Source organism: Rhineura floridana, chromosome 1 (assembly GCF_030035675.1).
Source record: "Rhineura floridana isolate rRhiFlo1 chromosome 1, rRhiFlo1.hap2, whole genome shotgun sequence".
NCBI classification, from domain to species: Eukaryota; Metazoa; Chordata; class Lepidosauria; order Squamata; family Rhineuridae; genus Rhineura; species Rhineura floridana.
Window position 1 is genome coordinate 88884608 of NC_084480.1, and position 15604 is coordinate 88900211.

Consider the following 15604-nt stretch of genomic DNA (forward strand, 5'->3'; position numbering starts at 1 on the left):
GGTATGAAAATACAATAAATAAATAAATAAATAATATACTTTATAACTACCAGAGTGACTTCTAAGTGGTTTACAAGTATAAAACTAATTACAAAAAATATTAACACATGTAATTAAAATAGACAACTAACTATAACATTTCATTCAACTGTCAGTGATCTGAAAATTTTCATCAGAAACTTTTCTGAGAAAACGTCTGGAGAATTTCATCACCATCACCATTAATATTTGGCAGAAACAAACAAACAAAAACCCTTACCTCAACTTGCCATCTACAAATAGGGTTGAGAATTTTAGAAGGGCACTTTTACTCAGCCCTAGAATTAAGCATGACTCATATTCCCTGGATGGGGAACCAGTCTAGCACATATATTTCAAATAGAGCTATATGGTATAAGGCAGCATCTTTAGTGTGTACCACCCACCACGAACGTTGGGCAATAGGCAGCACTGCATAAGCATGAGACCATGCTAGTCAGTGTCTCCTTCTTCTATCTGATTGATGCATCCTTCCTTTGCCTGTCCGCCCAACACAATGAAGCCCTAACCCCTCTCTTCCCCTTTCTCTGTCTCCCTCAGAGAGAGAGAGAGAGAGAGAGTGTTGGAAGAAAAACAGCTGCCATGACTGCATTTGATTGTGCTTTTATTTTACACACACACATGTAACAGAGAGAGGGAGACAGAGATAAGAGAGAAAGATCTGAGGACTGAGCCTCCACAATAGCAACCGACAGCTCTTTCTCAGTTCTTGCTCCCTTTGGCACAATACAAGTTCCAGGAGCTGCAACTCGAGGTCAGGCTACCTCCTTATTTTTCCCCTTTGCCAAAACAGCATCATCCTTTCTCATCCTCCTCCATTCCAACATCTGCACTGTCTACCCACCTACTACCAAGCCAGGTGCAAGATCTTTGTATTAATTTACAAAGCCCTGAACAACTTAACTTAGGGGCTGCCTGAACCATTATATCCCAGCTTGATCACTTAGATCATCTGCGGGAGCAGTGTTAGTCATCCCCTGAGTTGGTGAGGTTCATTTAACATTGACATGAAATCAAGTTTTCAGTGTTATCAGCCCAGTTATCTGGTATGCTCGCCAATGGAGATTCAGCAGGCACCTTCTGTTTTAACCTTTAAATGCCTGCTGAAAACCTTCCTGTTCCTCCAGGCTTATGCACGTAATTAAGATGTCTTTTTGCAGTAGCTGATCTTTGTTTTTATTGTATTTTAATGGTTTTTATTGTATGCTTTTTATTTGCTGTAAACTGCTTTGATTTTTTAAAAAATGAAATAGTGGTATAAAAATATCTTTATAAATAAATATAAATAATTGTATTTTATGCCCCCCTCCCCCCGAAAGCAAACAACAGACTTGTCAGTTTCAGTTAGTAAATCAAAGAAGATAGGCTGGTCAGTCAGTTTAATGTTATATCCGATAATGTTTTACAAAAAAGTACCCATGTTGAAAAAGCCATGGATGCTTGGTAACATTCAGCATCAGTCTGCAGAGATCACAGACATGCAAACTGTTGGGGAGTCCAGTTTCAGTTCTGACTTCAGTGAAAATCCACATGCATACCTAGTGATAATGAAGGAACAAGAAACAGTGAGGTTTTTCAGGTCCATTAGCATTTATAGTTAGCAAAGGCTAGGGATGGGTGAGAATTTCAATACAGTTTGAATTTTAAGCAGAATTTATCAAATCCACACTTTCTGAATCAATATGAGAACCAAAAGACAGCCATTCTTAGAAATTCACATTTTTTAGAATTTTGTGATGCACTATTTACAATATTTACAAAAATGCATATATGAGGGGAAAGTGTGCATAAAAACGAATATATGAGTGAAAATAACATGCAAAAATGCATTAGATAACGAGAAGTGGCTTGCAAAAAATGTGTACCTTTGTTGAAACTGCTTACAAAAATGTGTTTATTAGGAGAAATTCGCACTAAAATGTTGAATTTTCATGTGGATTTTTTTAAAAAAACGCAAATTGTTGCAGAAATGAGAACTGAATTTAAGATTGGAAAAATGAGAAATAGAGAGAACCAAAGCTGACAGATCTTTCCATCCCTAGCAAAGGCACATTATACAGGCCTCCCCATGTGACTATACTACATTCAGAGTGCTTCTGGGAAGTTTGAATGTGCCCATTTGTTAAAATCCCTCTGGATGTGCTAAACTACTGTGGCAAGTGCAAGGCATGGTCCGACTATGGAGTGTTAGAGTTTGAAATCAAAACATGACTTAAGGTTTTAAAATTTTATAAAAATAAATAACATTCCTTCAACGTATGATAATTTATTCATTACATTTATACCCTGCCTTTCTTTTCATAATAGAAACCCAAAGCAGCTTACATATGGTTCCCAGGTGGTCTCCCATCCAGGCACTGGCCAGACCTGACCAGGCTGCTGGCCTCATGTGCCTTTAGACCATAGTTAATGAATTTTACCATTGTTTTTCCTTTCTAATACAATATGTTGACATTTTAGTTCTCTGAGATAGTTAATTTGGTCCTGAAGTGTTGTTGAGGTGCACCAATGATGTGATGTTCCCAGGATGATGATGCTCTTTTTTACAGGCTGCTCCTCACAGTGATTCCATCTTGTGCATCAAGCTGTACTGATAACTCTCTAGACTATATTCTGCTGCCAGCTTCCAACATCAGACCACGGCTTCTGCTTCAATAAATCCACTTTCAAGGATCCCAGCAAACTTGCATTGCTCTTTTCCCTTTTCAGCTTCACAACTCTCTCCCCTCCTCTCTTTTACTCCCCAGTATTTTAACTGCCACTTTCCCAGCATTCCACTCTCCTTGGCAACAGGTGCCTGGAGCTGTGCATGCTCTCCTGACCCCTCTCTTCCTTCTCCCCACCGAGGTGAACCTTCCTGCATCTGTCACACCAGCTTAGCTATACTTATTATTATTTATTTATTAGATTTATATCCCGCCTTTCCTCCCAGGAGGAGCCCAGGGCAGCAAACAAAAACACTTTAAAACATCATAAAAACAAACTTTAAAATATATTAAAACATCTTTAAAAACATTTTTAAAAGCTTTAAAAACATCTTTTTTAAAAAATGTGTAAAAACAATTAAAAAAAAAAGATTTAAAAACATATTAAAAAGCAATTCCAACGCAGACGCAGCATGGCATGGCAATAACAAGGGCTGGAGAGGTGCAAAGCAGATGTTGGCTCCTCTCTGGGAGCTTGCACATTCATACAGTCCTGATAAGCTGTAGTTTGGCTTTCCATGTTGTGTCAACCAAGTCAGTGTGTCCTTCAGAAGCAGAGACTTCTCAGTAGTGAGAACTACGTCAAACATAGGGAGGCCTGCCTTGCCCCAAAATTTAGTCCCTCCAACACCTCAAAAAGGCTTCCAGAATCAGCTGGTTTTTAAAATATTCCATATTTTTGAGTTTTATCTGGCATCAGTCTCCTTTTTATTGATTAGTGCTATTTTTCATTCTGTTGGAACCACTTTATTTGGTAATTCTGTTTTGCTATTGTTTATCATTTATCAGTTTGATAGTTATGGTTTAATGATTTGGTGGAAGCTGCATTGAGTTTATTGAAGATAAAGTAGATCAGAAATCTAGAAAATAAATCAAATGACCTCCCTTAGAGCTCCCAACTCTCCACTTTTGTGCAAGCGACACCTGACTTTATATATTGTCTCCCTCTACCTTGAAATCTAATTAACCTACTTTGTATTTTCTGTGTTCATTTTCCTATGCACTGGGGTTTCTTAAGATAAATAATGTCACTGTTAATTAAGCATTATTTCCCTTGTAAGTCAAATGGTGCAGTCAGAGATGAAAAATTCAAAAATAATCCCTGTTGGATCTTCAGCAGTTGACAAGTGCATCTTCCCTTCCAGTGGGAACAGGAGAGGAATTTGATTTTGTTTGCATTTATAGGTGAACCTACCTAATTCACACTTTCTGAAACAATATGTAAACTGAAACACAACATGTCATCTGAAATGTCACACATCTCTGAATTTTGTAATGCTGTTCTCCAGTGGTGGAAAAAAGTGTACAAAAATGAATATACTAGGGTAAAGCATGCACAAAAATGCCTGTATCCATGAAAATAGCATGCCAAAAATTCTAAGGAAACTTCCTTTGTAAAAATGTGAATATTAGGCAAAATTGCATGCATGGATGTGAATATTAGGAGAAAATTGCACTAAAATGCTGCTGATTTTTAATGAGGACTTCTTTTTTAAAGCATTGCAACAGATGTGAAAATGCGGGTAGAATTGATGGTTGGGAATGTATGAAACTGAAAGGGAGCAAAATTGACAGATTTGCCCGTCACTACTTGTCAGCAAAGGAGATAAACCCTCTGTACGCCTAAGGATACGTAATCAACTCAATGTCCTAAAGATTCTGGTTTTAGGGAAACAATGGCTTTCTTACATTGCAGGTTTACACAGGGAAAAGCTGTGAACTGTGTCTCAGGAAACAAGACACAGCTATTGCTTCCAGTTACATCCATGGTATAACTGGATGTAATGTTGGGGGCTAAATATAAAAAACAGTTTGCCAAGCATTCAAGGAGAGTCACTGAATTCAAAACATAATGAAACTGGATCTAGAGGTCATTATTTCTAGCCAGCAGCAATGTACAAATACTTTTGAGCCAGGTGCTTATTGTCTTCATTTTATGTTCTTTTATCGCTTCTTTGCTGCCATATGTTTCAAATACATCCAGGTGGCTTCAAATACAGACAGATTCTGCCAACGATGTAGACTCTCAAAAGCAATTACAGGAGAAGTGAATTTCAGCATTCCATTAATGCATGTCCAAAAAGTTTCCAACTTTTTGCTCAGTTTCAACAAGGGTAAACTATTTAGGTTGTGGAAGTCTAGTGTTATAATTATAAAACCCAACAGACTCATAGTTAGAGATGGGGGAGAAATTTGATTCAGTTTACTTGTCAAGGCAAATTTATCAAATTCGCACTTTCCAAAACAACATGAAAACAAAAACACAGCCATCCTTTGAAATTTGCACTTATCTGAATGTTGCGATGCACTTCTCCAACCAACCAATGTTACAAAAATGCATATATTAGATAAAAGCGTGCATAAAAATGAATATATTAGTAAAAATAACATCCAAAATGCATTCTATTAGGGGAAATTGTTTGCAGAAATGTATACATTAGTCAAAAATGTGTACGAATATATGTTTATTAGGAGAAACACTAAAATGCTGAAGATGTTTTATGAGGATTTTTAAAAAACAAATTTGTAAATTGCTGCAGAAATGCGAACAATTAAAGAGTGGAAAAATGAGGAATGGAGAAAACCAAAACTGACAGATCCTTCCATCCCTACTCATAGTACAGTTTGCTCCTATAACTCAAACATACAGGCTCAAAAAGGAAATCCCTTCTTGTCCGTTGAAAAGCAGTGGCAGATATTATGCTTGGGCTTACTGATCCCCCACAACTTGTACTGAGGTTCATTGTAGGACTTCCTTCTTTTTGGTGTGATAAAGCCAGAGAAGGGGAAATTAGAAATTAAACATTGTCTATGAAATAACCTGCTGATAGAGCTACTCATAATACTTTTAAAGAAAAACTGACCTTCTAATATGAAAGCTTAATGCAGTCAGGGCTGGCTGCAGGCATGCCAGGACCCTTGGGCACCAGCCTGCCCCGGGCCTCTCCGCTCCCCTTCCTCAATCCATGGCAGGAGCTGCGGATGGCAGGACAGGAGCTTCCAAGCCGCTCGCCATCCCCCTGCTATCCCCCCGCTTCACCTACCTTTCTCTGCTGTTTTTTGCATCACCACATCTTGGATCCAATAATGCTACCTTGGCTTTTACAAGTTAGAGTTATGAGGTGTAAATACACCACAAAAGGTAGGTATGATATAGTATATGCCAGTTTAGTATTTTTGCTCTGTTCTGGTGAAATGATGAATATATGTACAATGAATAATAACCTCATTTTCAGAAGACTTTAATGACACATTTTGTTACATTTGTTAACTGGTCCTGGTACATAAGTACAACTTAAAATCTTTTGTAATTTTACCACTTTAACAAAGTGATGTGATTCTCCGGAGCATTGATGTTCCATCTTGGAGCAATTCACTCTGGCATACCACTTCAGATGGCTGAATATGGATCAATAACTTGTTAAGGAGTAGGAAGCAGAGAGTAGGAACACACAGATAGTTCTAATGGAGGGATGTAGAATGTGGAGTCCGCCAACAATCAATATTGGGTCCTGTGTGTTTACTTGTTCATAAATGATACAGACTTAGAAGTGAACATTGAGGTAACCAAGATTGCTCTTTATTCCAAAGGTGGTTAAAACAAAAGGATTTTGAGAAGCTCCAAAAGGATCTCTCCAAACTGAGTGAAATGACCAGTAAAATAGCCAAAGCATTTCAGTGCAAGCAAGTGTAAAGTGAAGCTAATTTCACATATATGCTGATGGGGTCTGACTCTGAACTGGTGGGGACTGAGCAGTACTGAGACCTTGAGGTAGCATTCAGATAGCTTGGTGAATATGCTGACCCAATGTTTGGCAGCTGTGAAAAGACAAATTCCATGCTAGGAATCATGGACTGGATTTTTCCAATAAGGACTGAAAATAAAGCTGCTGATATCATAATGCCATTATAGAAATCTATGGTGTTGTTGCATTTGGAATACTGTGTACAGTTCTGGTCACTGTGCCTCAAGAAGGATATTGTAGCATTGGAAAAGGTTCAGAAAAGGGCAACTCAAATGGGCTTGAACATCATTTGGGGCTTTTTAGTTTAGAAAAAAAGGTAAGTAAGGTAGGGGACACAATAGAGGTATATAAGATTATGCATGGGACAGAGAAGGTGGATTGGACAATTTTTTTCTCCCTCATAATACTAGAACTGAAGGAGCTCCATTACATCACCCTGATTGGTAAATACAATGTTGGGCCTAGAAGGTAAGAAATACAAAACAGATCACGCAGATACTTTTATTGCATCATTTTCTGGTAGTAAGTGTATGAAAGCTTTGCAACAAAGTTTTTCAGCATTTAATTTATTTACAACCTGCACCTTTAGAGCAGAAATGCTCTCAGGGCAACTTGTAATATGATTACAGGTTACTGTAATGCACCACAGTCAGACCTGTAATACTAATGAAAACCAACATTACAGTCCCTCCCAAAATTTTTATGTAGGCAGAATAAACCAGTTGTTGAACTCCTCAGAGAAGCCTATCAGGAATGATTGAGAAATTTAAACTTTCTGAATTCTGATATGAACTGACCTTATTTTCTCCTCCTGGACCAATGTGCTGGCTGGGATGTAATTATCCAGTGGTTTCATAGTACCCAAATGTTCTGTCAGATCTTGGCTCAAAAAACATGTTAAACAACATATTTTGAGTGCAATTACTTTTTGAAAATGAGTATTTAAATGCCTATTAATACAAATTTTGATTTTTAAAAACATCTCAGATTAATGTGAAAATTAGGGAGAGGATTTTTGGAAAATCTCAATGTCTTGCTGATCTGCATAACTTTTTTGTAATTCACATCTCATTGTTTAATCTCCACAAGAAGCTAGTCCTTACCTCACCCTTGCTTCCGCTAAAAATACAAACAATTATTGCATATTATAGGCATTGTTATACATATATGACATGCATATTATATGCATATAACTCCAGGTTTCCTAAAGTAACCAGCACATAAACAGATACATACAATAATGTGTATAACTGCATAAAATACATATGTATTGATAAACCTATAAAATTATGCTGCAGAAATATAGTACAGACAGGGCTTGACTCTTTTATACATATTGGCTTTTATTCAACATAGTGCTGCTAAGGCAATTGTTCCATCAGGGCAAGGATTTCTCCTTGTGTGACAGAACAATCTTCTCTTCTTCTCCCCCTGCATACCTTCTAAATATGTTCTGAGGTTTTCCCCAACCATCCAGAGCAGATCTGGGGATGGCATGGTGTGTGGGGAGTGGTAACCCCATTGTGCTAGTGCTAACTTTAGGGTAGCATAAACAGTTAACTGAATGTCTCCCAATATACATATAATTTTGCATATAATTAGTTGGGCTTCTTTTTAAAAAATGCATGAGCAGCTCAGACGTGGGTGCTTAATACAAGAGGCAGTCTGATGCAAGCGAAACTCAGCTGGGTTGGAACCACCAAATGCCATGTATAAAAATTTGTTTAAAATGGATTCCTCCTCCATCTTTAGTGGAAACACAATGGAACAGATGTATAGATGAACTGAAGACTACAAACAAACCTCCTATCCTTACCATCAGTACCACCAATCACAGCAGACTGCCTCACAGAATCTTCCCATTAACTTTGCATTATCCCTCCTGTTGAGATGAGGTCTTCATACATGGAAGAATACCTCCTCTACCACTCCCCCCAAAAAAACCCCAGACCTACAAGCGTTTTGTTGCATTTGTATCCAACCTTTTATTAAAGAAACTCAATCAGAGCCAGCTTTAGCCTTATAGCATATCCTAGCAGTGAATTTATTCTTATTTATTTGTTTATTATTTGATTTATATCCTGCCTTTCCTCCCAGCAGGAGCCCAGGGCAGCATTCTTCAAGTGCCAATTTTCCTCCTCCTCCTTTATTGGATTATCTGGCAACTGGTTTTGTACAGTTTGGGTAGCCTGGGTCTGCTTCTTCTTCTCCACCATTGGCTTCTGGTTGCATGGAATTGCACTCACACAACAGGGCAGCCTTACTTAGCTCCATGTGGCAGTTGTTAGTGCGAAGATGGGGCACAGGCTGCTGAAAGTGGCACACTTGCTTTTGTTGATGGTGATCTTCACATCAAGGTGGCTGGCCTACATGCTTCTTGAGGACTACAGTGATGCCCATCCTGTTAGTAGCTGGCTTCACCCCAATCGTCTTGTGATAACAGCCTATTGTAGTGAAAAGAGTGGCAGGCTTTAGGATTGTTGGGTTTGCTTGTTCTTCTTGATAAGTAAACTTGAGCAGTTGCACGCTATCATCCATTGCAGATGGACAGCCATCATACAGAATCTCTCTTTTGCTATGGCAGTCAGAAATGGAAAAGAAGGCTTGAGTGCCCTTATGTAACTAAAAGGCACCATCCATTCACAAGAGTATCACCCAGTTTGGGGAAACCCCAAGATTTGAAGAAGTACAAAAACTTCTTTAGAAAACAACATTTAGGGCACAAGGAAATACCCCAAAACAGCCCAACAAGGACTGAGCATGCTGTCTGTCTGGCGATGTGGCTGTCTGTCGAGGAAAAACAACAGAAAACTGTTCGGTATTATAAAAATACCAGAGAGAAATAGGAACTAATTTGGTTGGTCCTATTTCTTAGCAGAGATATAAAGACACAAGCAGCAGAGTGAGAATGTAACCAGCCCCACCTTTCTCTATATAAATAACAACAGACACAATCTTCTTAGGTAAAAGATAAAAAACATTTACTCACAACCTCTTCATATGTTAGAAACATAGGCTGTAGCTTAGATGAAAGAAAATAGAAGGTATTCAGTCCATCTTTAGTGTTTTGGTATTGATGCTCTCAGAAGAGAGCATCATTTGCCATGTGGCCTCTCTCAATGGTGGATTGATCAGCAATGGAGAATATGCAAGAAATCCCCCAGGACAAAGGAGGAGGAAACCAGGTAACTAACCCCACCCACTAGGAAGTTATATCATGATGAACAGGTACATGGGATATTCCCAAATATCCCTTAAATGGAACATGCAACATTTGCCTATTCCAACAAAAACAGTGTAAGGTAAACAATGTGAGATAAAATGGAGTATCCTGGGAAAGGGCATGATTAACTGGCTAGAACTCTGCTCAGGAACACTCCACATTACATTTTTTTTTGTTACAGATCCAACTTGTTTATTTATATGTATAATTTTGTGTCCCCCCCTTCTGTGATAACACACAGTTTGGGGAAGTGCATTGATATATTATAAACATTTAATCATACAATAAATCAGCAATCAGATATTAAGCAAGTTAACAGACAAGTAGATAGACCGATAGATGAAAAGATAGATACACTTTGAATAGTGTACTTTTTTGATAAACAATAAATGAGTGCCTTAATTATGGCAGTATTAACTCAGGAAAGCAACGGAGGCATTTTAACAGTTGCAGTTGGCAACTCAGATCATATGGAACTAGGGTTGCCAGGTCCATGGCCTGAGACTGATCCTGTATCTTTAGGAGAAGAGAAAGTCAGCCAAGTGCAGGTATTCTTGGAACTCTGTAATGGGAAAAACCACAAGGTGGAATTCTCCCTCCCCCCTCCACAACTTTTAAAGATACAGAAGACCTCTTGGAGGCCGGGCCTGGCAACCACAAAGCCCTTGGTTCAAATCTCACCTCTGCCATGAACGCACTAGATGGTTTTAGCTAAGCTGCAGCTTCCCTTCTGAAAAAAACTGGCTTGTCTTAAAGCCTTGTTGGCAGGACAGGTGAAGTACTTTGAACCCTCAAAAGCAATACATACATAAAAGCTAAGTATTATTAAATGGATGAACTCATAAATACTCTGGAATATAGAAGGCAATAGAAAGTAGACTTTTCTGAAGTCAGATCCATATGTTTCCATTTCCAGTCATCAGCACTTAGTACAGATTGCTCAGCACAGCGGCCAAACCCTTTTTCGCTATGGCTTCAGAGAGCAGGGATAGATCAAATGGCCTAAATTACTGGAAGGTAGATTTCGGTTGAACATTAGGAGAAGCTTCTTGGCAGTAAGCAGTTTGACAATGGAACCAGTTCCCCCAAAGGGTGGGGGGTTCTCCCTCACTGGAGTCTTCAAGCAGATGCTTAACAGCCATCCATTAGAGGAGATGCTCCAGGGTTGGTTCCCTTCAATTCTGTAATTCTAACAGCACAATCCTGCATATGTGTACTTAGAAGTAAGTTCCATTTAATTAACTGGGGCTTACTCCCAAGTAAGTGGGTATATGATTGCTACCTAACCGTGGTGAAATCTAATGTCCTCTAGGAGTCTGAAAAGCAAACTGTAAATGGCTTAAATAAATAAATAAAAATTGTAAATGAGTTTTTTTAAAACCCCAACAATAACAAAAGAAAGAAGAAAGCCGTGTCTGTTTTCCTTTCTTATTATTTTATATTTTACTGATCAGAACTTGTTATTTTACTGATCTTCCTTCCAGAAAAGGGCTCACATTAGTTCGTATAACAGGGCTATCACCTCACCTTTTCTCCTCCTAACAATCTTGTGAGGTAGTTCAGGTACAGATGCAGTGACCTGCTCAAGGACACCTCATGAGCTTCAGGGCACACTAGGTCCCTATCCAAGGCCAACATTCTCTCTACTACACTATACTGAAGTCACTTGCCTTTGTTCTGGATAGGGAATTCTGAGCTCTCTAAGAGAAGTCATCCTGATACATTGACATCACCTAACATCTAGAACATTAGTAGCCAAACTATTGGGCATGTGTGCCACCCCAGATGTCATTCACAGCAAGAGGTACAGTCATTCTTACAGCATATTACAGTACATGTGCAGCCCCAGTTCCAAGTCCAGTACCATCCAGTGACTAGTGCTGTAATCTGAACTCTACTTATGTGTTTATTTTCATGAATTATAAACCAGGCAAGTGATGTTCAGGAGACTCGGTACAATGAAACTACTTTTAAAACTATAAAATCAGGATTCAATTAAGAAGCTTGTAGGAATTTTTAAAAAGTCTTCAGTAGGTGCTGTAAGTTCAACAGAGACAGGGCCTATCTGATCTCAGCTGGAAGGGAGTTCCATAAAATTGGGTCCACAATACTAAGTGCACAGCCCCTGGTGGATACTTACCAAGGAGTAAACCCCACTGAATTCCGTAAGATTTAATTCTGAGTAGACATGTTTAGAATTGTGCTGCAAACTCTGTAATGACCCTATCCACACACCAGTACATCTAAATGTCTAGGCTCATAGTTTCTTAGTGCTGGAGGCATATAGCAATGCAATGTCATTCTTTGCTGACACCTAGTGGCATTGTAAGAATCTGAATTTCACTGGCAATAATAGGACAGAAAGCAGGAACACATAGGCAGGCCTTCCAAGACAGCCTGTGAATCATATCTACTAGAACATTAGATTTCCCAGATGTGTCGCTTGCTCCTGTTTAGGAACAAGTTTGATTTGTACAAAGACTATCACATACTAAAACAGTTATCTCTTCCCGGAAGACATACAGAGAAGCCAATGTGCATTGCCCTTTAAAATAAATATACTCTGATGCTTTTGTGACTTATAAAGCCAATTCTCAGCAAGCCTGATTGTAAAATCAACACCTTATAAAACCACCTGTGCAATTAACTCACAGTATAGCATGTCTATGGTATAAAATTTGCACACATTCCCGATTCGTTCATGGTTTGAAATGCCCACAGAAATTATACAGCCACAAGAGCAGAGCTTGGAAAAGTTACTTTTTTGAACGACAACTCCCATCAGCCCATTCCAGTGGCCATGCTGGCTGGGGCTGATGGGAGTTGTCATTCAAAAAAGTAACTTTTCCAAGCTCTGCACAAGAGTGGCTGTATACTATAGCCAGCGTGGATTTTTCACATTCTGCAATGTTAAATTGAAAATACCCCCATGCCATTCTGATGCTTCCCATAAGCTCATTTCAAAACAAAACCTTACAAAACTTATAGTCCTGAACTCAGAAACGCTTGCTTAACAACACTCTCAATTTTCATGGCAATACACAAAACAGTCAGAGAGAATCAAGAGTTCAAAGTCTAAAGAGAGAGAAACAAAACCCAGAGCCCTTTTGGACTTTTTTCTGCCTGAGTTCTCATAATCTGTTGAAATTCATTAAAAATCAGCCATATTCACAGAGTACCTGTAATCCTAATACTGACCTTGCCCCATACTCTGACCTTCATCTTCTGCACTTTAAAAGTTTAAACAATGCCCAGCTGATTTTTAATTAATTTAAGAAATTTTGGCTGGAAGCCAATGATAACGCAGGGCATGCTCAGTAAGAACCAACTGTCAGTGTTCTAAAAGCCAGACTCACACCTGCTTGGCTTGGCTAATCAGGGGGCCACACCCACACCAGACCTTGATTTCACTTGAGGCAGTCATGGCTTCCTTCAAAGAATCCTGAGAAGTGTAGTTTGTGAAGGGTTCTGAGAGGAGACTGGTATTCCACTGACAGAGCTTCAGTGGCCAGACTGGTTTAACAGTAAGCCACTCTGATTGAAGGTCTGTGAGGGGAACAAGGCATCTCCTAGCAACTCTCAGCACCCTTCACTAACTACACTTCCCAGGATTCTTTGGGAGAAGCCATGACTGTCCAAAGTGAAATAAAGGCCTGCTGTGGATGTACGATTGGTAGGTTCTTGGCCAGAGACTGATCCCATATCTTTAGGAGAAGAGAAAGTCAGCCAAGTGAAGGTGTTCTTGCAACTCTGTAATGGGAAAAACCACAAGGTGGAATTCTCCCTTCCCTCTGCACAACTTTTAAAGATACAGAAGACCTCTTGGTTGCCAGGCCCGGCCTCCAAGAGGTCTTCTGTATCTTTAAAAGTTGTGGAGGGGGGAGGGAGAATTCCACCTTGTGGTTTTTCCCATTACAGAGTTCCAAGAACACCTGCACTTAGCTGACCTTCTCTTCTCCTAAAGATACAGGATCAGTCTCAGGCCATGGACCTGGCAACCCTATGTAGATGTGGCCAGGGACAGCTTTGGTTTAAATCTGGGTGGGAGGCTACATGTGCCTGCTGTAAAATAAAAAGGTGGGGGAAGGACTGAAAAGCAATGATACTGTTTGTTTTCCTTTTGCTATCTCTGCTATGTTTTTGGCACCTTTTGAAGACTTTTCCTCTTTCAACAAGCCTTTTAAGTTGAGACCTATTCCAGTCTGTGTCTGTGTTAGAATTGCTTTTAATATGTTTTCTTTAATAATGTTTTTAACCATTTCTTTAAAAAAGATGTTTTTAAAGCCTTTTTAAAAATGTTTTTAACATTGTTTTGTTTTTATTTTAAGGTCATTTTAAAGTGTGTTTATTGTTTCTGTTTGCCGCCCTGGGCTACTGCTGGGAGGAACGGCGGGATATAAATCAAATAAATAAATAAATAAATAAAGGAAAGGGGCTTCCCTTCTGCCCAGTACCCACCCACCCAATCTCCTCCCCCTCCACCTCCACTCCCTCCCCCTCCCCCAGGTCAGTGTTGGACTACGACCTGGGAGACCAGGGTTCGAATAACCACACAGCCATGAAGCTCACTGGGCGACCTTGGGCCAGTCACTGCCTCAGCCTCAGAGGAAGGCAATGGTAAAACCACCTCTGAATACCATTTACCATGAAAACCGTATTCATAGGGTTAACATAAGTCAGGATTGACTTGAAGGTAGTCCATTTCCATTTTCAAACCTGATTGCACAGAAATAAATCCCATTGAACTCAAAAAGTATGCAAACGATCAAACCCGCCCTCCCTTCTCCTTCCTCCTATCCCCTCCCCTTTGCCTCTTCCTTCCCCCTTCCTTTGCCCCTCCCTCCCCATCCCCATCCCCTTCCAACACCCTCCTTCCCCTTCCGCTTTCTCCTCTTCCCCTTGCTCCTCTCCATGGTCAGTTTTACCTATTTTAAGCATGATTGCATGGAAGTAAATACCATTGAACTCTATACGCATGCAAATGATCAAACCTGCCCTCACCTCCCCCTTCCATTGCCCCCTCCAATACGCTCCTTCCCCCTCCCCCTCCTCCTCCCCCATGGTCAGTTTTTCCTATCCTAAACATGATTGCATAGGAGTAAATCCCATTGAACTCAATAAGCATGCAAATGATCAGACCTGCTTTTTCCCCTCCTTCCCCTCTCCTCTACCTTCCTCCTCCCTTCCCCTCTTCCTTCTTCCTCCTCCCCTGCCCACCCCAGCCCTCCCTCCCTCCCCCCTGGTCAGTTTTACCTATCATAAGCATGATGACACGGGAGTAAATCGCACTGAATTCAATAAACATGCAAATGATCAAACCTGTCCTTCTCCTCCCCTCCCTGTCCTGCCTGCTCCCATCCCAGTCCTCCCCTCTGTGTTTCCTCCCTTCCCTCCTCCTCCTCCTCTCCTCCTCTCCTCCTCCTCCTCTCCTCCTCCTCCTCCTCTCCTCCCCCTCCTCTCCTTCCCATCCCCTGTGGTTAGTTTCACCTATCATAAGCATGATTGCAGGAGAGTAAATCCCACTGAACTCAATAAGCACGCAAATGGTCAATCATTCTCAGCAAACTTGCACAGGATCCCATTTCTTACCTCCCGGATTAAAAAGCGGGGAAATTCACTAATAGGCAAAAAACCTTGCGGTTTAAGAACGTACCTATAGCCCACAGCTATTTCTGTCAAACTTTAAAAAGCAGGGAAATTGGGCAGCTATAATGAATGCACCAGGGGAGCTGTCCTTTTCTCCTATCCTCTTCTCCCCCCACCCCTTGCTTTTTTTAACCATTTGGGGAGGGAAGGTTGGTGTGTTTTCTTCACAGGGCTGACTTTTTTTTTTACCTCTGTGGCCTCATAAGGAGCCATTACTCTACCATATTAGGCAGCAGTAGGACTGC

General features: G+C 40.1%; 1 pseudogene; it reads right to left on the reverse strand.

The window, feature by feature from the left end:
- Positions 1-6896: 6896 nt before the first annotated feature.
- Positions 6897-9045, reverse strand: LOC133376622 (large ribosomal subunit protein eL28-like; annotated as a pseudogene).
- Between the last annotated feature and the right edge of the window lie 6559 nt (positions 9046-15604).